General features: G+C 48.5%; 1 long non-coding RNA gene across 1 annotated transcript in view; it reads left to right on the top strand.

Moving 5' to 3' along the window:
• Window positions 1-21,313, top strand: part of LOC138497606 (uncharacterized) — a 220,133-nt gene extending 198,820 nt beyond the window's left edge. The window contains exon 2 of the long non-coding RNA XR_011278619.1: window positions 20,987-21,313. This is a non-coding gene — a long non-coding RNA (uncharacterized lncRNA). The remainder of the gene's footprint in view (window positions 1-20,986) is intronic.
• The last annotated feature ends 274 nt before the right edge of the window (window positions 21,314-21,587 follow it).

Here is a 21,587-nt window from a genome sequence, read left to right on the forward strand (position 1 = left end):
GGGGCAGTCAAGCAGTGCTTACAGCGGCCACGTCAACATACTGTACCGCCTGGCCATGCCCCCTTCACACATCATTTCTAAGGGTAACATTTTTAATTCCTGGAAAATAAGTTCCTGCAGCTCCCTTATTCTTCGCCTAAGCAAAAAACCATTGGCTGCTCCCTTATCTTCACCTAAGCATAGGAGTGCTTTGATGGGTCCCATATTTCACAATATCATCACTCATGTAATACATGGAGAGTGGATCTGTTTCATTCCCTTTGAAACACGTTCTTTGCCTCTCCGACTATATCGAAACCCAGGTTCCCACCTCCTCCCGTGCTCCACACACCCCTTTACCAACCACCCGGTCTCGCACCACTCACAGTTCCTAGACATTTAGCAAAAGCTTGGTGTCTGCGGTACCTTTAATTTCATGCACACCAGCACTCAGAGGGCAGAACACGGGTGGAGGGCATCTGAGAAGCAAAGGTTGCCACAGGAAAATGCAGGACTCCTGGCCTACCTTGCTAGCAAAATTTGTACTGCAATATTAAATAAAAACACAATAATATGAGACAGAGAGGAATATGGCATATATTCTTGGGGAGACCTGTATGATAATGGAAAACTCAAGGATTTAGGAGATCTGACACAGCAGGTGGGCCTACCTAAGGGACAATTCCTCGGGTATATTAATGGTGAAAAGGGTGGCGAGTCGTAGGTCGAGTGGGTGGCCAGAGGAATCAACGGAATCAACATTCCTGGCCCTGCTTTACATGTTGGAGGATGACTGGAGACCAGTGGCTAGTCTATATGGTTACCTACTTGAGAACACAAGCAATAGAAACTCTGGTCTGAAATGAAGATGGGACACTGATATGGGTACTATTATCAGTGACAAGAAATGGGAAAGGCCGCTTGGTTTTTTTAAAAATGTATCCCGCAACACTAGGTTCAGGCTATTACAGATGAATGTCCTTCATCACACTTATATGACCCCCAGCTGAGTCGCCAGATTTGCCAAAAACACATTGGGGCTCATTACTAGTCCGGCGATAACCGAGCCAGAAAAACCGGCAGGTTGCCGCCGGTCTTGGAATGAATTACTGGCTCTGGAATTGCCGGAATTACTGGGGCATTGCAGCCGGAGCCGCCATTCCGTTACTCCCCCTTCCCGTGGAGTGCCATAGGACTCCATGGGAATGGGGGCCTTGGAAACACCGGCACTATGTGGTAATGGTGCCGGTGTTTCCATGTCCATCTGTGGCCGGTGGTGTTACGCCCGCCAGGTCAGACCTGGCGGGTGTAACACCACCGGCCGCAGAACTCGTAGTTAGCCGCTCCGGAAACAGTGCCGGTACAGTTTTACCGGCACTGTTAAATCCAGACTGGCTAACTTGAAATGAGGCCCATTGTCTGCCTATCCCTGATGCCAACAGGACAACGCAAACTTAATGCACATGTTTTGGAAATGTGTGAAAGGTGCAGTCTTTCTGGCACCGTACTTAACAGACCTGCAAGGTAGCTGGGGTCACTAGATACGACTGCTCTCCGATGGAGTGTCTATTGGGAACATACTCTAGTCAGGGCAAATATAAGCATGCAGTTAAACTCATGGATTTAGCATGTATACTTGCAAAGAGGAGAATCGCCATGTCCTGGAAATTCCTGAGCGGCCGCCAGTTTAAACTGTGGCTAAATGTCTTTGAAACCAAAGCTGAAACAAGAGCATGGGCTATGGCACTACATTCAAATGAGGGCAACCTTGCAGACACCTTTATAGGCTGGAAGTCCCTTGTCCACAATGTGTTCCATCCATCAGATGATAAACCACCATGAGCTTCCAGACCAATCATAGTGCCACGTATTTGCTTGCGAGTAACAACGATTCCCTTCCCCCCATATCCCCACCCAGGCTTGGATGCAAGCTCCACGCTCAATCACTTTGTAGCCCCCAACACAAGATATTTATTTGCAATCACGTGACCGCATCTTATCTCGTGCTCCAAGCTGGTTTTATGTATGGAAAGTTTGTGTTATCTCTTCCCTTCCTCCTCCATGTTCTGTTTCTCTCCTACCTGTTTGAGGTTCTGTTTGTTATTACAAAATGCCTAGAATGAACAATGCTATATTTGTGACTACTGTATATGTGCTGGTGCTGACGAATGGTCACTGTTTGTTCAATAAAGACATTTAAAAAAAAAATAAATGAGACAGAGGCTCGTGCTTCAAAGGAAATCCCCTTTCGCCAGGAGCATTTGCGTGTGGTTCACACAAATGACTGAAGGTAGCCAAAGACAGCAGAGCGTATATACAGAAAAAGAGTTCTGGTTAGTAATTTAATACAAAGAGAGCACATATATAGAACCTACTTTAATATGGTTTATGATCAGAAAAGACTAACAGAACATTTGTAGGTACACTTTTCGATTTACTTGTCCTTGTCAGGAAGGACTTTCCTTTAATTAGTAACTAAACCAGAAACAGGTGAGCACACGAAACCTAGACCTTATGTCACCCTTTCCCAACCCACAAACATTACCCTTATCCTCTACACAAAATCGATGTCAGCATTAGAACAGACACTAGACAAAAATCAAAACGGCACCCATTTAACCAAGATGGCCGAGAGAGACAAGATGGCCACTAACCTACATTGTCGCAAAAAGAAACTAAGTCTCCTTATTTTGGATTCCTCCCGTTGCATCGTAATGTGCAGTCTCCTTCTGGGAACCCCGCCTTGCTGATTCGGCAGCCATCTGGAGCCCTTTTGCTGTTGCACACGTCTGTCAGGCTCGGCCAGTAACTAGAGAGAAGACGGCAGCACACCCAAATGGGCTCCCATGCAGCAGGACTTATTAACTTATTTATCAGTGTTCCAGATCAGCAATACACTGCACACAGATGGCCGGATGGTCAAGTAAGAAGGCTGGTAAGCTCAGCAGAAGGACACCATCAGCCGATCTGAAAAGAAGGAAACGAACATGGTGAATACTCTGGTAATGAAGATCTCTCTTCCACCCACTTCTTTTCTTCTACCTTAAACCTGGGCCAATAGATTACCTGACATGGCTGTAGGAAGGAGGAAGGTAGGGGACCTAATGGGAAGGTGTGGAAAGCAAGAAAACAACAAACACTACACGGGCGGAATGAGGGCAGAATCCCTTTCGACAATGTCCAGGGCACACAAAAAAGTCTCAGAGGTGTCGGACAGAAAGGAACCAGTATCCAGCAAGGTACACACAAAAAATGAGAGAGAAGAGAAGTTCCCGACGGACAAAAAGAAAAGAAAAACACGATCCAATGAAAGCCCACAAAAATAGACCAAGAGCAAACAAAAAGGGCAACATGAAAAAGGCAGTCAATCACAGAACAAGATCCGAGAGAAAGGTAAGATGAACGGTCTGAGATCAAGGAAGGGGAAATACAAGAAGGAATGCAAAAGCTGAGACAAGGGCCAGACATGTGTGGTGTCACGTGACCCGTTATCCGGGGCATGTGACCCTAGGAAAAATAAAGGAACCACCGGAACTTGCGTCAGCGCGCCAGTCCGGGTTTATGCACCTCAGCGAGTGGTCGTGTCTTCCTTGCTGCGCTGCGCCCTGCCGCGCACCAGAGTATGCCTCTGTCAGGGCCCGCTCCCTAACACCGCTGCCGCCCGCATCACCGGCGGCAGCAAACATCACACTGGCGACGAGGTACAGAGAGAGCCCAGCAAGACCCTTCTCATCAGAGCCGCGCTGCCCAGCACGCACCCGCTGGCCCTCACCGCCTGCAGCGGCAAAAGGAACATTCTCTATACGGCCGTGCATCGGCCAGAACAACGACGCGACTCCGCCCCACTCTCCCTCCTGAAAAGAGGTGAGGTGACTTGGCATACGCGCACCATCAGCGCGCAGCGGCCGCGTGTAACACGTGCACTGGCAGCGCTCCATCTGACACCAGAGGAGGACGTCGGGCAGGGCCGCGTATCGGCCTATACAACGACGGAAAGTGCGTAACATCATCAGGAAAGAAGAACGTTCGTCAATGTTCCTAAAGGCCGTGCATCAGCACACCGCATCGACGAAAGCACGCATCATACGCGCTCTGTCTTCAGCATCTGATGCACCGTCACCAAGAAAAAAAAAAGTTCGCCGACGTTCCAAAGGACTGTACATCAACACCCTGCAGCAACGCCCTCACGATATTCACCCAACGTTTGTGAAACCAGCCAGGGGAAGGGATTTGCCATCAAACAAAACGCTGCATAATACTATCCCTGGAATAAAGGGAGACGACACTGGCAAGCCTAATCTGATAGTGCCTCCAGAGAACACGGCATCAGCCTCAACAACCTGTTGTCACACAACGTGCAAGGTCAGTGGACAACCAGTACCGGTGCCAACACCAGGAACAGCAAGTACCAGTGAGCGCACTCCTACAACCGCCCTCAATAACCCACTGCAACATGTCTAGCACCGAAACTAGCCCTATGAGGGCCACCACAAGCTCAGCCATCAGGAAAAGCATCACCACTGACCATCCTGACCCTGCACTGACCACGCTCATGCCGCCATTTGACCCATTTACCACGGGAGCAGCCATCAGATGGGAAATCTGGTTACAACAATTTGAAATGCACCTGGATGCCAGAGACATTACCATAGCAAAAAAGAAGCGCACGTTTCTCCTACTCAATGTCAGAGCTGCCACCCTGCGCCTATTCAACGCCACCCCAGACCGTGGAGACAACAACAACTACGACGCAGCCAAGTCAGTACTCACAAACATGTTCAAACCAGACCTCAACCCAGACTACGAACGCTTCCACTTCTGCATGGCCAAGCAGCGGGAGAAAGAAACAGTGGACAAATTTCATGCTCGCCTTCGTGAGATGGCGGTTGGCTGCGAATTCCCGGATGATGAATTTGCAATCCGCCTCCAAATAATTAACGGCATATCCTCAGAAAAGCTGAGAAGAGCGATACTCTCTGAAAGAAACATGCGCCTGTCCCGTATCCTAGAAATGGCGCGCCTCCAGGAGCAAACAGAAGACCAGGTAGCAGTGATGAAGCAGCAATCCAAAGGCTCCCGCTGGACAACCCTAAACCATCTGAAGACGTAGCAGCCATATCCAAACACCAGAACACTTGCATGAAATACGGCCAGAGAACACCGGTGCTGCAAGAACGAAGCAAGGCCTGCAAATGGTGTGGTGGCCCATGGCACAAAGGAGAATCCTGCCCAGCATGGGGATCCACGTGCAGAAAATGCAACCGTCTCAATCACTATGCGGCAGTCTGCATGAACCCACCAAATCGAAACGATAGGGAAACAACGTCACGGCCAGCACCTGAGCGACGGAAGAAGTTTTCACCGAGAGAGTCGTCACGTCAACAAGACCGAAAAGGGAAAGCCAGAGCCGTCGACCACTCTCAAAGATCCCCAGACACGAGTGACAGCGAAGACAGCGACGACAGCGTGTCCCCGGAATGAAAAGGGGGACGGAAGAAAGGAGGTAAACGGATACATCGAGTACATCTTATATCAGCCGTCGAACCACACCGGTCACGACAAAGGAAGAGACCATCGTGCACCGTCATCACCAACGGCGAACCTCTGAAAGTGGTCATTGACACTGGCGCGACAGTGAATGTAATGCCAACGTCAGCATTCAGCAAGCTTCACCCGAAACCCATGCTCCACAAGAAGAAGGTCAGACTATATGCGTATGGATGTAAGAGACCCCTACCAGTACAAGGGTCCTTGAAGTCTGATTTCACCCACAAGAACACTAGCTGCAGGGCGCGCATCTATGTGGTGGACGCTGGCTGTGAGACGCTACTCAGCTGCAAGACCGCAGAAAAACTCAAGCTAATTCACTTTGCTTTCAACCTCCAACACAATGACCTTGATGATCTAATACAGCAACACAAGAAACTATTCCAAGGCATCGGGTGTCTAAAAGGCCGCACAATCAAGCTTCACATAGACCCCACGATAGAGCCGAAAGCGGTACGGCACCGGCGGATACCGTTCCACCTGCGAGAAGCCGTAGAGGAAGAATTAACTAAACTCGAAGAAGCAGGAATAATCGAAAAGACATCAGGTCCAACCCCGTGGGTGTCACCAATGGTGGTGGCCCAAAAACCGAAACAACCTAACGCTGTGAGAATTTAAATAGATATGAGGCTCCCCAACGCAGCGATCGGAAGGGAACACCACATAACCCCAATGATTGACAAACTCATTGTAGATCTCACTGGAGCAACAATCTTCAGCAAACTAGACCTGAGATCTGGCTATCACCAGCTCAGAATAGCCAGAGACTCAAGGTACATCACGACATTCTCCTCTCACCTTGGGCTAATGAGATACAAACGACTCAACTTCGAAATATCGTCGGCTGCCGAGGATTTCCAGCACGAAATCCGCAAGGTCATCACGGGCCTAGATGGCACCACGAACATCAGCGACGACATCCTTGTGTACGCATCAAACGAAAAAGAGCACCACAAACGCCTAGCAGCAGTCCTGAGCAGGCTAGAAACAGCAGGCCTAACGCTAAATGCAGAGAAATGCGAATTCGCAAAAGAAGAACTATGTTTCTTTGGATATATTTTCAGTGCCAAAGGTGTGTCCCCTGATCTGTCGAAGGTAAACGACATTAAGAACACCAAAGCACCTCAATCGCCACGGAAGTGAGAAGTTTTATGGGGATGGCGACATACTGTGCGCGTTTCATTCCAGACCTTGCTAACATCGCAAGCCCACTACGTGAACTGACGAAAAAGGACCAAAAATGGGAATGGACATCGATCCACCAACAAGCATTCCAGCAAATCAAGCACACATTGTCAGCATCCACAACCATGGCATTCTTCAACGTAGACAGACACACTGAACTACTAGTGGATGCCAGCCCAGTAGGCCTATGAGCCGTCCTAACCCAAACAGATAATGAGGGCAATGTATTCCCTATTGCTTTTGCCAGTCGGGCACTCACCAAACCAGAGCAAAACTATACCCACATAGAGAAGGAAGCCCTTGCCATCCTGTGGGGATGTCGTCATTTCAAAGTATATCTGCTCGGAAAGCAAGCAAAAGTCTATTCCGATCACAAGCCATTGATACCGATATTCTGAGGCTCTGCTCCACACCCAACGGCACGCATTGACAAATGGATGCTGCAGCTACAGCCCTATAACATAGAGGTTGACTACCGCCCAGGGACAGACAACCCAGCGGACTACTTGTCCCGCCACCCGAGGCCTGCCACCAAAGGAGAACAACACCACTCAAAAGAAACAGAGGAACACGTATGCCACGTGGTCGCCTGCGCCCGACCACGCGCCCTCACCATGCAGGAAGTAGCCGGCGAAACTGAAGCCGACACCATCCTGCAACACACTACAACTGCCATCCAGTCAGGCAACTGGAAGACCTACCTCACATCCATAGCTCAGCGCACCACATCAGCCCAAACCAAACTCCGGGCACTGTTCGGGATACAACAAAAACTCTCCGTTGCTCCCGAAGGAGTGCTCCTCAAGGGCCACCGCATTGTGCTACCCGAGTCATTGGAGAAGAGAGCCCTACGGCTAGCCCACAGCGGCCACCAAGGCATCATCAAGACTACAGCATACCTCAAGTCTAGAATGTGGATGCCCAATATACAACAAAAGGTAATGGAGCTAGTGGAATCATGTGCTGCGTGCCAAACATCCAGGAGACCGGAGAGCCCAGAGCCCATCAGCAGCGACCCAAGAAGCAGCAAGCGGTGGGATGCAGTTAGCATGGATCACTGCACAATTGCAGGTGAAGGATACCTACTCGTAGTAATCGACGAGTTCAGCAGATATCCTGAGGTAGAGCACGTCGCATCCACAAACGCGGAAACCACAATCCTCACGCTGGAGAAGATATTCGCGACACACGGAATTCCGAGAAAAGTGAAGAGCGACAATGGTCCATCATTCACCAGCCAAGAACTGCGAGATTTCTTCAAAGAAACAAACATCAAGCACCAGCGCATCACCCCCAGATGGCCCCAAGCGAATGGCGACGCAGAAAGATTTATGGGATCGCTGAACAAAATCATTCGCATCGCAAAAGGAAATGGACATCCCTGGCTGAAAGCTGTTGATCAATTCCTATGAACTCACAGGCAAACCCCACATTCATCCACCGGGGTCAGCCCTGCCGCCCTCATGCTCGGGGTACCGATACAGGCAGAACTTCCCATACACCCTCTGTGGGTAGCCCCCGAACCGGACATCCCAGCCATAGACGCAATGAGACTGAGGCGGAACCAACAAGAAAGCATTGCCCGGCATGCCCGCCACCGAGAACTGATACCAGGTGATACAGTAATTGTCAGAAACCGAGAGACACCCAAGAAGACGTCCCTCAACTTCGAGCTGCAACCATGGACAGTCAGCGTGACGAACCACAGCATGGTCACCTCCAAACGAGGAGACACGAGACCGTGACGAGAAACGTGTCGCACTTCAGGAGAGTACCAGCTGAACTGTGCGAAGAACAACCAATGTCCCCAAGGAGCGAAGCAACAGGGCCGCTCACACCCCAGAGCCAAACACCGTCACAAACCCACACCACAATGCCCACCTCCGGAACACAGCCCCAGCAAGAAACCTAGCCATGCCGGCAACACCGAGAACCGGTGCACCGGAGAGAAGTAGCACTCGGTACCTTCTAAGAAGAAGACCCAGACCTTCGTCCTGTCTTCAAGGATACGTGGTGGACGGAGTCTACAGAAAATCCTGCCAAGAAAGACTCTGAGACAGCGGAGCAAGTAATATTCTATTATAAACACTTATGTTGAACAGTTGGTTAAACACCTCCAAGTTGGGGAGGAATGTGGTATCACGTGACCCGTTAGCCGGGGCACGTGACCCTAGGAAAAATAAAGGAACCACCGGAACTGGCGTCAGCGCGCCAGTCCGGGTTTATGCACCTCAGCGAGTGGTCGTGTCTTCCTTGCTGCGCTGCGCCCCGCCGCGCCCCGCACCAGAGTAGGCCTCTGCCAGGGCCCGCTCCCTAATACCGCTGCCGCCCGCATCACCGGCGGCAGCAAACATCACAACATGGAAGGGTCATAGCGACGTTCAGAAACATTGCGGTACACCTCATCTGTTCTTTTATAAACTCCAAGCTGATGTTCCTGTTCCGGGATGGAACACATTGTAGACGTGATGATGAGAAGAAAGTCCATTCCGCAAATCGTGATGGGAAACCTAGTCCTCCACTGATCCTGATGCTGTAGTCGCCATGGCAAACTTCAGCACAGACCATGGGAGGGTGGTGCCGCTCCTGCAGAGGATTGTGGGGCGACCCCTGACATCATTTTCCAACATAATCCTTCTGCAGGTGTGAAGCGCATCGTAGAGTGCAGTGTCCTGCTGGGAACCCTGCCTTGCTGATTCGGCTGCTATCCAGAGCCCTTTTGCCGTTGCACTTGTCTTACAACATAATTCTCCCGTGGGCATGAATCGCATCGTAGATTGCAGTCTAAGGCAGACGACGGCAGCACATTGTTTTTTTATTAATAACACATTTTTTGTATTTTGATACTTCAAACCAACAACATACAATACATCAACATAACTTACATGCATTTGTTAAAGGCATTGTGCTTAAGCACCATTCTTAGTTGAAATACATTCGCACACATTATGATAGCTCCCAGACTGGATCTTTCATACTTTTAGGAGTATTGCATCAGAGGACCCTTTGAGGTATTTGTTTGTTTACATGGTCTGTTCCCATTTCTGCCATATTTTGTCAGCTTTCCCTGGGCATCCCCTTGCTTGGTAGACTCGGCGCTCCATTAATATACAAGTGTCCACATCATTTACCCATTGGTCATATTGAGGGGTGATCTTTGAGCCCCATAGTTGTGCAATGTTCCTTTTGGCCAGCCCTGTGGTCGTTGAGAGCAGAAGTTTTTCAAAGCGGGTCATTTCTCCCTCTTCCTCAATCGGCAGTAAAAGGAGTTTCGGTTTGTTTGGGACTGGCCGGCCCATGACCCTCGCTAACCTGTCACAACATTTTTGCCAAAAGTACAGCATTTGTGCGCATTGCCATAAGATGTGGTAAAAGGTTCCTTCTTCCTGCTTGCAGCGTGGCAGCACATTGTTGGAAGGATTCCTCATATACAACCTCCTTAATAGATAAAAATAAACCACCTCTTTGCTGTACAGATTCGTTTATCCCTTCGAATGTATGCACTCTGGAGTAAATCAACACTCCAAGCAGTGTCTCCTGCTTGCTATTAGATAGCAGTGATGTAACATCCCCTGATGCATTGTCCCCTTTCTATGTCCACCTATGGACATGTACTCCACCCGTCCTCTTTCCATTATTGGGGTGGGTGCAGCCCACCATATATATTCCAAGGTGGGGTTACCGGCAATTCAGTTTGCTGTTCGAAAATAAAGAAAACAAACCTGCGAGCTGGCTCCTCTGTTTTATTCAGCTACGCAGTTTTCTTTGCATGTCTTAATACATTCACTGCTGCGGATTTAACAATGTCGACGAGGATACCACTTTGCACCTCTTTTCCTATGAGGCGTAGCACTGCTAATTGAGGCAGTATCACCGGTCTCCAACTACTACGGCCCGGTCGGCAGCCCTGAAACACTGCCTGCACCGTGAGTGCCCCCCCTACCTGATCGGGACTCCATATCCTCGATTACTCATGATCCCTACTGCGCGTCAGCCGGCCTGGCTGGCACTACATTCCTGGCCAAATCACTAGGCACAAGGCTGCGTGCACGCAGCAATAGGAGGTCATGCCCGCCTCTGAAGTTAGATCACGTCGGCACGTGCAGCGTGCTCAACGCACTACACACTGTCTACCACAGCATCGCCACAGAGGAAACTTTTCCTTCCTGTTACATCGCAACATGCATTCTTTAGTGCACAGCCACGGATGACATTATTTGCCTTCACTACAATGTGCACTTTCCAGTGGGACATTGAATCTGGTGAAAGTATTTACAAAAAGGAGAGCATTTTGACCAGGAAAGCCCTGTGGTCGCAAGTACACACGTGAACAGGGCCATCTGCTGCAACATCCACGTGTGGCACACAACCTACCTACTCACTGCCAGGGACAAGGTGAGCTTTGCCTTTATTGCTACAATCAATACCCGGCCAACATGTCAGACCCTGAGGGTGTCAGCAGCTCATGGAGCCCGGCAACAACCTCATCCCCCTGCACCCCAGTGTCCAGGGAGGAGGGAGGACATGAGTCCTTGCAGCTCCAGTCCCTACAACCATTTGACATTTCTTTTCTTTTTAAAATCTTTATTTTTCACTGACGGTTACAACATATTGATATGCTATACAACAAGAACCAAGCAGAGAAAAATACAAATATGTACAGCGTTACTGTTCGTTTGAACCCTCCTCCACTGTTGCTGTCGAAGCCACCACCTGTCTATTCGCTAGATAGCGGGGGAATGGTCCCCATATGTCCTTCAGTCTACTGGTGGGTCCAACTTGTAAAATGAAGCACTCTTCAGATTCATTGATGCATGCCAGTTCTTTGCTCCCTGCCTGGACAGCAGGGGCCATCCGTGCCCTCCAGTTTCTGAGTGCGATTGGTGAATGCACATGCCACTGTGAACAATCTGCGTACCTTTATGGATACTTTTCCTATGTAACCTAGTAAGTATTTCAATGGGGTGGCAGGAATATTAATGTCCAGTATATTACTAAGGGTGGTGGCAACCCCCATACAGAATTGCTTGATGATTAAACATTCCCACTACATGTGAAATGAGTTGGAATCCAGAGCTTTGCACTTCAGCATAGTGCCCTTGACGTCTGATAAAATTTCACGATTTTCTTGGGGATGTAGTGTAGATGGTTCAGGATTTTGAATTGAATCAATCTGAGGTTAGCATTAAAGGAGACAGATTTAGTATTTAGTATGTCATCTATTGTAGTGTCTAAATCTCTTTCCCATTTCCCTTTCATTGTATTCACAGATGGGAAGTGGGATTGTGTCATTCTATAAAGTTCTGATATACCTCCTAGAACCCCGTCCTGTGTTATAGTACTTAATATGAATGGATGAGGGGATGGTTCTGATGGGAACGAAGACCACTTGCCCTTGCACGCGGCTTTCAGGCGATGATATTGCAGTGTAGTTGTGGGGCTGCATCCTATTTTTTCACGAACTCCATTCAGTGTTATGTACCCCCAGGGAACATGTCTCACAATGTCAATTGCCTCGAGGGATCCCAAACCCTTTGTAGCATTGTATCAAATGTGGGGGCGATGTCATAGTAGTGCCATGGGGGGGAAGAGGCACTGCATGGTACTGTATTCCCTGTTCTCTGAAACAGCGCAGACCATGTCGCACTGTGCATGCAACTGGGTCCACCTCCTTAGTTTTACCATATGTCCTAGTGAAAATCACAGATCATATTTCTGTGGGTGCTGCTGCACACTTTTCCACTTGTATGTGGGCGTGTTTTTCAATGTTCTGGAATCAGTACCTAGCTAATTGGGCTTGTGCGGCGTAATAACACAGTTCAAAATCAGGGGGCGGCTAGTCCACCCGTGTCATAACCATTTGACATTTCTGATACAAGCAGCCTGGCACCAAGGTGGAGTAGGTGTCTCAAAGAAGTCAATATGATGCAACGCGTCACAGAGGAACGCTGCCTCAGAGGCATACTTCTGCACTCATTGGGCCCCATTGTGAGAGACATTGGGCCTCAGTACAACAGTGGCGGTTAGGCAACAACGGCACCGGTAGTGCTACCGGCGCCATTGTTGCCATGCCGCCACATTACGGGTTCTGCTCGCGGGGGCCGCTCTGCATGCCTGGTCAGACCAGGCGTGCAGAGCGGCACCCACAAGCCGAACCGGATGGTAGCAACGGTCCCATTATGAACGATACCGCTGCTACCGTCCTCCCCATTCCCATTGAGCCCTATGGGGGGGTCAAATGGGAATGGGGACGTACCGGCCCCGTGTCCCGCGCAAGGTAAATTACCGGGCCCACAAAGGTCGGAATGGCCCAGTAATTCCCCTTTCGCGGGACCCGGAGCCGGACCTGAGTTTGAGGGTAGCCATGCCCTTATTAAGGGCATGGCTACCTCCAAACTTGTAATGAGGCCCATTGTATTTGAAATGCCCGAAAACTCGACTGACACATTCCAAGGTATTATTGACTCTTTGAAAAATTATCTTGCCTCGTTAAAGGATGTAGATTATGAATGCCACATTTTCCACACTTCTAAACAAGACAGGGGGGAAAGCATGGAAAATGTCATCATGAGACTGTGGTAAAGGGCAAAATATTGTGATAACGACAGACACTCTTCGAGGAAGCTTTAAAGTCACAAGCCATCGCAGACTGCGAAACACCAGACTTCAGAAATAAATAAATGCAAAAGAGTAGGACTCTGGACAGAATCCTACAACTTGCCAGTGTGGATACAGAGATGTCCCTGCAGACTGAATCTCTAAGCAACATTAAAATTATGCAAACAGCCTGAACGGCCTCCCTGTGTCCAGCGGAACGCAGTCAAGAACAAAAAATTTCCCACACATTGGCCCATGCCCGGCTGTAGGACACCAGTGCGAGAAATGCGGAGGTGAAAACCACTTTCAATCGGTGTGTAAAAAATCAAGTTCTTCCAGAAAGCAGAGAATCAAGTCGATGCCAGAAGGCGGGAAAGCTATTGCCCAAGGCGGGAAAGCCCTCATGGTGGTCCCCCGCACCCTCCAGACAGAGCTTGCACAGCAGAAGCCAAGAGTCCTCCCACAGAGACAGACGGCATGAAGGCAGAAGGGAAGACGCAAGGCAGTCACGGCACAGAAGTAATTCGCACAGGAGAGCGACAAGGCAGAAGATAAGGTACTTAGAGGTCTCGCCGAGGTGGCGCAATGAGTCAGATTGATCATCATCGAGTGGGGACAGAAGAAGGGGCTATGTACTTGCCATAGAAAACGCCACAGCAACACAATAAAGCCCGCCTCTGCTACTACAGATCAACGTACACAGCTGAGAATTTCTCATAGATACTGGAGCCACGGTCAATGTAATCAACTAAGAGACCTACAAGTCCCTCAACATCAAGAAAGAATTAAAGAAGGCTGACATTGACATATACCCGTATGGCACAAATACCCCACTCGACTGCAAGGGAATGTTCAATGACTTGTGTACGTACAAGGACAAGAGGATGAAGGTCACCATAAACGTAGTCAAGTGTGAAGTTCGAGGACAAAGCATCCTCATTTTCCGATCAGCCATCCAGATGGGTCTGGTACATGTGATGTATCCGATTATGTCAGCCTACATGACCAGCACAAAAGAGATGATGACGAAAATGTTCCCGTCACTGTTCAAAGGTCTGGGAAAGCTAAAGTGTGAGCAAATCAAGTTACACATTATACACATCAAGCCAATAGCTCAACATTAACCAGAAGCACGTAGCGGACGGGATACAGTCCCTTGTAGACCAGGACATCATTGACAGGCTTCAGTACCCCACAGGCACAGTCACAAGAAACTCAACATTCTTCCAGTCATTTGACCGAGATTCGACTTGTATGACAGAAGATGCACCACAGTGCGAGGTCTCGTCAGATCCAGACTCTGAGTTCATGGCTGGAGATGTGGACACAGACGACAGTGAGAGTGACCGCAATGTCAGAAGCACTCCCACGTTGTGGAGCCCATCTAGAAGGGTAACTGTCGAGATGGATTGAAGAAATTGGATAGAGTCCCAAGTTGTTTGCTAAGCAAGGGGTAGATGTAACGTCCCCTGATGCAATGTCCCCTTTCTATTTCCACCTAAGGACATGTACTCCACCCGTCCCCTTGCCATTACTGGTGTGGGTGCAGCCCATCATATATATGCAGAGGCGGGGTTACCGCCAATTCAGTTTGCTGTTAGAAAATAAAGAAGACAAACCTACGAGCTGGCTCCAGTGTTTTATTCAGCTATGCAGTTTTATTTGCATGTCTTTTTACATCCGCTGCTGCGGATTGAACATTTGGATCGTTGAGATATGCTGAATGAAAAGTTCATGTTGTTCACTAACGCTATTCGGAAATTGCCAGGAGACGTGAAAATGACTCAAGGCAAAATTACAGTTTTCCTAACAAATCTGGGGCTAATTCAATTATAATGGCAGCGGAAGTCTGTGACCAATCAGTTGCTATGACCTCGGAGGCCGCAATGGATAGTGAGCCCATAATCCTTCTTGACTCTCAACCGACGCAGAAGACTCCGGAGTTACAAACAATAACGGATGTCCTGCCAGCGACATCCACACAACATGTGGAACTACAAACAAACCTGACAAACCTGTTTAATCGAGACTCCTTGATTGAAAGATCATCTCTTTTACCTACCAGAGATTCGCCAAGGGATGTGGCTCATCAGCATTTTCCCATTACCCCTCTCCTAAACCGCTGAATTATCTGCCAAGGTCGGAACACTCCCACCAGGCCAAACCCATAGACCACCCAGCCATATTTGCCCTGAACTTTGTTCTAAATTCATTAGTGGAACTCTATGAGAATATTCACTCTGATTTTAAAGAACAAAATAAATCCTCAACTTAATATTTACATCCATACAAAGCAGCCAGATGTCAACCCTCTGGATACCTTATTAGCGATATCAAAGTCACAAGTTGCGCTGAACCATTCCCAAGGACTTTTAAATTCTATGTCAAGAGAGGGGGTTCAGGTTTTGCTTTATTTCTTTACTGAAAATCTCAAGCAACATACAAAATTGTTTAACAACATAATACCTAAATGAGAACAACCAAAAACTACATTTCCCACAAAAAACTCCCCGGGTGTAGTTTGTTCTCTTTATGTCCATGAACTTCCAAGTCACTTGACCTCATTAACCAATCCCTTCTGACACAGTCCCTTATCCTTTGATGTCCTACTGTGTCCTTCCTATTTATTTGCTGCTCAGGCAGCCATATAAGTGCCTTTTTGTTATGTTAGGAGTGTGATTGACATTATTTATGGTTATTTTACAAGAAGGTGTTAAGAGTAGAGGAGCACGATCACGCGCACAGCGTTTAGTCAGTGGTTTGGCGGGGCATTCCCGCACTGCTAGGAATAACGGGTTGCGGCCGCGACGGAGCCTTGTAGCTCCGGCGGCGCAACTCCATTAACACGGCAGAGGGGGCACTTTGGCACACTACGACACAGGAGCAGGAGCACTACGACGGGACCTCAGAGGTTTCCGGCGCTCACTGGTCAGAGCGTATAGTAGGGTGCCAGGCGCGAAGCAGAGATCCTGACAGGAGTTAAATTAAAACATCACATGGCAACGCCGTTAAGAATTATTTCCGAGCGGCTCACAGAGATAAGCAGCTGAATGTGGCTAAAGTCCGCCATCTTGTGGCCAATCAGATTATTGACCACATAAGAGCCTAATTGGGGAGATACTGCTCGGTGCAGGTGCAGGTACAGAGGCAGCAGCCAAGAAAACAGTAAGTGCTAAGCACCAGATAATGGGCACAGACCCAGGAAAACCTGATATCTAGTATACCCAGACCCACTGAGCTGCATTAATAGACGGCAGCAGGTCCAAGACACCTGCAGATAACCCACCAATAGAAAATGTATAGCTCCAGTGAAGCCGAGGAACCCCACACCAGCAGACAGTGGTCGACAGCCAATAAGGCTAGAGCAGTACAATGCGTACTGCGGACAGGTGTGGGGGGGGTGCAGTGCATGGCAGGAGCCTGTTGGAGGATCTAATTTCATTCTCTCAGGGTACGGAAGCCCTGAGAGGAGAGGCCCCAGAGAAGTTTCGTGAGAAGCATGGGGGAAAAAAGAAGGCCCGAAAGGGCCGCAGCAACCTGACCCCCCGGGATCGCCACACAGGTCCAAAGGTGACAAAAAGAGAGTGAGGCCTTGAGAAAGGAGGGGCACTGCTTATACAGAAGACGAGTCCTATTCAGGGGACACAGAAATGGAGGAGGAATGGCACGATTCGTTCGAATGAAGCGCACAAGAAGCAGACACATCCTCTTCAAGCCCCCCTCTAAGGCATAAGGCTGCAAAGAAAAGGAAAAGAAGGTATGACGAGGAGATGGGGGATGTATTCAACCCCGACTCGCTCATTCACCCCAGGTCAGCAGAGTGGGAGCCGCCTGCCAAGATTGGCAATTACATAAAGAAGAGAAAAAGGTGCTCCCTATCTAAGGAAGCCAGAATCAAGTTAAGGGTGGAATGTCCCAGGACCTTGCTCCCAGATAACACGGCCGAGACGCCAGAGATTGACGAGAAAATGATGTCCTTCATGGGGCATTATGGCAGGGACATCAGGAAAGGTATTGATAGATTCTGGAGATCCTGCCAGGACAAGCTCCTGGATGTCTTGGGTCCATTGACCAAGAACTGGCAGATGGCGGAAGAGACCAAGCAACCTGAGCAGAGGGTGGACCCTGAGATATTGGCAGGCTGAGCTCAGAGGGCTATATGCCTGCTTGGCAACGCCAACAATGTGGTTGCGATAGAGAGAGTGAGGTCCATCCTGGTAAAGATTGACCCAAAAATGGGGCAGTTGGCCATGGCAGAGTCAACCTCCAACAGTAAAGGGAAGATGTTTGGAGACACCTTTATTAGGGAGATGGCAACATTTGCCGGTACTTATGCAGCAACAGACAAAGTGTAGGCTTCCCTCAAGAGGGTATTCGGCAGCAAGGTTTTCGAGGTAGGGGCCGCTCTGCAAGCCATTTCTCATCCTTCAAGCCCTACGCCAGCAATAGAGGCCAGTGGAAAAAATAAACAGGAACACCGACCTAACCCCTTCTTTCAATCAAGAGGAAGGGGCAGGGGTAGAGGCTGGAGAGTAAACAACAGAGGCTAACAGGCTAACACAGGTGAGCCAAAATGCAGAAACACACACACTCGAGGGAGCAGAGGGGACCCCACTAGTAAGGGGGAGAACAGTTCAGTATTTAGAGAAATGGTCAGAATTGTCAGGAGATACATGGGTCGGAGAAACAGTCCGAGGTTTCAAGTTAGATTTCTGGTGGGAGCCGTTCCAGAGAGTGGAACCGAGACCCATAAGGTTATCACGAGAGGACGAAGATCTGTTAGACAGAGAGATTGCACAGCTAGAGAGGAAAGAAACAATCGAAAAAGTGATAGAGCCCGTGCAGGGTTTTGTGAGCAACATGTTCCTGGTCAAGGGCAAGAAGCAGCACAGACCCATGATCAATCTGAGGAACCTGAACAGGTTTCTAGTGTACAGGCACTTCAAGATCGAGGGCATCCATCTACTCAGGGATGTGTTACAGAGAGAAAACTGGTTGGTCAGGATAGATCTCAAGGACACGTATCTGATGATTCCAGTAGCACAAGAGAACCGGAGATTTTTGCAGTTCTGGTGGAGAGATCAGAGGTGGCAGTTCAGTTGCCTACCATTTGGTCTTGCATTGGCCCCTTGGGCCTTCAAGAAACTGATGCGAGTGGTGGTAGCTCATCTCAGGGATCAGGGCATCAGGTTAATAATTTACTTAGATGACTTTTGCATGATGGGGCAGGACATGCAGAGGTTAATAGAGCAATCGGAGCAGACAACTTGCTTATTGAAGGAGCTAGGTTTCCTGATAAACTGGGAGAAGTCGGTGTTGGTTCCGGTATAGACCATCAATTCCTGGGTTTTGTCGTGGACACAAAAGCAGCCACACTCAGCCTGCCCATGGACAAGGTGAATACAATCGAGAAGGAGATCAGTTCGATGATTGCGAAAGAAGAAATATCGCTCAGGGAATTAGCCAGACTATTTGGGAGATTAGCTGCGTCCATCCAAGCGATCTTTCCGGGCCAGTTGCATTAAAGGGCACTGCAGTGCCTCAAGATTTAACACCTGAAGAAGGGGTTATCTTACAAAAAGAAGGTACCAATCTCCATACAGGCGAGAACGGAGCTGTGGTGGTGGTTCCACCACATGGAGGCTTGGAACGGGAGAGCAATATTTGACTCTGCTCCGTACCTGGTCCTAGAATCGGATGCCAGTCGCTGGGGTTGTGGAGCTCTGTGTGGAGAACTAACAACAGGAGGAAGCTGGTTGGGAGAGGAACTAGAGCTCCACATCAATTGCTTGGAACTTCTAGCGGGTTCCTTTGCAGTGAAGTGTTGGACCCAGGATAGGGTGAACTGTTGTGTACTGCTGAAAATGGACAACATCTCGGTGGTATGTTACATAAACAGGTTAGGAGGGACGAGGTCCAGACTGTTGGTGGGGATGGCAAAAGACTTCTGGCACATGTGCCTAAGGAACAAAGTCAGCGTCACAGCGGAATATCTCCCAGGGCTGCAGAATGGAGTTGCGGACTGGAACTCAAGACACCAGCGACTGGCAATTGGACAGGTCGGTCTTCGAGACCTTGATGGTGTTGAGAGGCCCGTGCAATACAGATCTCTTTGCATCCAGGCTGAACAAGCAGTTGGAGAGGTTTTTCAGTTGGAGACCGGATCCAGCAGCAGCGGCAACAGATTCATTTTTACAGACATGGGAACCGGGGAAAGAGTACGCTTTTCCTCCTTTCGCTATGATCCCAAGAACGATAGCGCAGGCCAGGAGACCGCAAGCAACGATATTATTGGTAACGCCACACTGAGAGAGTCAGGTGTGGTTTCCGGATATTCTGGAAATGTCATTCGAAGACCCACTAGTGTTACTGCAGTTCAGGGAACTGATTCTGAATCCAGTGGGGGAGTGTCACCCACTGAACCAATCAGGAGAGTTCAGGCTGATAGCATGTCCGATTTCGGGAATGCCTGGCAGAAGCCAGATCTATCGGGAGAAGCTGCGATGTTTATCGAAGAAGCATGCGCACCAGGCACAAGGAAAGCATAGATTGGCGTGGTCAAGGTGGAATAGCTGGTGTGTGGCAAGGCAGATACATCCCAATGGGGCAAATGTCACTCAAATTGTAAACTTTTTGACAGCACTAGTGGCGCAGGACATGGCGTATAGAACAGTGAACACTTGTAGATCGGCCATTTCGGCAGGTCACCCTAAGATAGACAATGTGGCGGTAGGAGAACATCCTCTCATATGTAGGCTCCTCAGGGGGGTGAGGATATTGAAACCCCCTTTACCTAGATACATCCAGTTGTGGGAGTTGAATTTGGTATTGAACATGTTCATTAGCTGGCCGTATAATGATAGATTAACCAGGAAAGAATTATCGGCAAAACTCACAACTCTACTATGCCTTATGTCATGTAAGAGGGTGTCAGACGTCAGGGCCCTGGACATAGCTAGGAAGTCGTTAAATCCAGAAGGAGTCACCTTTCGAGTTAGCAGGAGAACGAAGACAGGCATAGATTTGGTGTCATATGCAGCTTTTCCAGACCAACCTAAGTTATGTCCGGTCAGGTGTTTAAAGACGTATGAGGAGGTGACGAGTTGTCTTAGGCCCTCAGATGATTCACAGTTCATAGCTTTGAGGAAACCATTCAGGGGAGTTGCAGGGCCAACCTTAGTCAGATAGGTTAGATGGTGTATGACCCAGGCAGGAATTGATAGTGAAATGTACGGGGCGCATTTCATTAGAGGGGCCATGGCATCCAAGGCATTTATTGCAGGGGTTAGATTGGAGGATATTTTCAAGGCGGCTGATTGGTCGAAGGAGTCGACGTTTAAACAATTTTATTTCAGACCCATTGAGGGGATGTCTACGTTGGTGGTAGGTAAGCTTTGAACAAGCATAATCCGAGCCTCTGGTCTTGACATAGAATACTGATTTTCCATACTAGCATTATAGAAAGTCAAGATTCTATTAAAGATACAGAGGCGAAGGATTATCCCACCCATGTAATCGTTTATGAAATGTATTGTCTGTGGAACTGTTGAGTGGAATGGATGAAAATTGATAGGACATATATTGTGATTACTTACTGGAATTGATATTGGAATATGTCAACAATTACACACCCTAGGGCAGTATAGATAAAACGTTTTTTGTTTGGATTGCATTGCAGGTACTGAAGGGAAAAATGCAGGATCTTGAGGACCACGAGGGGAAGATTTCGGCACTTATCGGTTGGGGCGCAGGTTTAAAGTTAAGCAAGTCGCAGACATGGAAAGAGGAAGGACATAGTATGACATGAGAGGATAAGGGACTGTGTCGGATGGGATTGGTTAATGAGGTCAAGTGACTTGGAAGTTCATGGACATAAAGAGAACAAACTACACCTGGGGAGTTTTTGGTGGGAAATGTAGTTTTTGGTTGTGTTCTCATTTATGTGTTATGTTGTTAAACAATTTTGTATGCTGCTTGAGGTTTTCAGTAAAGGAAGAAAGCATAATCATTTGCCTCTTTGTCTTCAATAGAATCTTGATTTCTATAACGCTACTATAGAAAATCAGTATTCTCCTTCCCCATTGATCGCAACTACTAGAATTGTAATCGTATTGAATTCTCCTGTAGAAATCATTGATTGTAATTGGTTATTTATAATGCATTTAATAGCACAGACCTGTGGATCGAACCTGTGTTGCTTCATGTCGTCATGCTTCCAAGGCCAACACGTTGACCCTGAGCTATTCTCCCGCTCTTGTTCCCGACTGCTCTGACCAGAC

This window comes from Ambystoma mexicanum, chromosome 5q (genome assembly GCF_040938575.1).
Source record: "Ambystoma mexicanum isolate Mex_15411 chromosome 5q, UKY_AmexF1_1, whole genome shotgun sequence".
NCBI classification, from domain to species: domain Eukaryota; kingdom Metazoa; phylum Chordata; class Amphibia; order Caudata; family Ambystomatidae; genus Ambystoma; species Ambystoma mexicanum.